General features: G+C 39.9%; 1 non-coding gene across 1 annotated transcript, besides 2 other annotated features; it reads right to left on the bottom strand.

Annotated features, from left to right (window-relative positions):
* The first annotated feature begins 57 nt into the window (after positions 1–57).
* Positions 58–79: a microsatellite.
* Tc00.1047053455999.10 lies at positions 80–181 on the bottom strand. Its single transcript, XR_008254606.1, has one exon. It is a non-coding gene; the product is annotated as a spliced leader RNA, 5' partial (transcript).
* Positions 181–216: a microsatellite.
* Positions 217–404: the final 188 nt, after the last annotated feature.

Here is a 404-nt window from a genome sequence, read left to right on the forward strand (position 1 = left end):
TATATATATATTGGGTATATATATATAGGGGTATATGGATATGGCGGACAGACCCACAAAAAAAAAAAAAAAAAAAAAAGGGGTCCGTAGACCCCGGTCAAAAGAAATTGACCAAACATAACCGCCAGAGGCGGGTTGGAAGCTTCGCGTACCAATATAGTACAGAAACTGTATCAATAATTTTTTTTTTTTTTTTTTTTTTTTTTTTTTTTTTTTATTAAGGGCGTACCACGACCGTGAATGGTGCCCCGACCTGATCGCACCGATTCTGTGACCAACTACATGGCCTCCATTTCCACACCACACCCCCACCACACTCCCCCAAAAAAGTTATTAACCCCCATACCCAGTGTAAAAACGTACCCTGCCCGCCAAACAAGTAAAAGCAAAACAAAATAAAGATC

Source organism: Trypanosoma cruzi, assembly GCF_000209065.1.
Source record: "Trypanosoma cruzi strain CL Brener chromosome Unknown tcruzi_1047053455999, whole genome shotgun sequence".
NCBI classification, from domain to species: Eukaryota; Euglenozoa; class Kinetoplastea; order Trypanosomatida; family Trypanosomatidae; genus Trypanosoma; species Trypanosoma cruzi.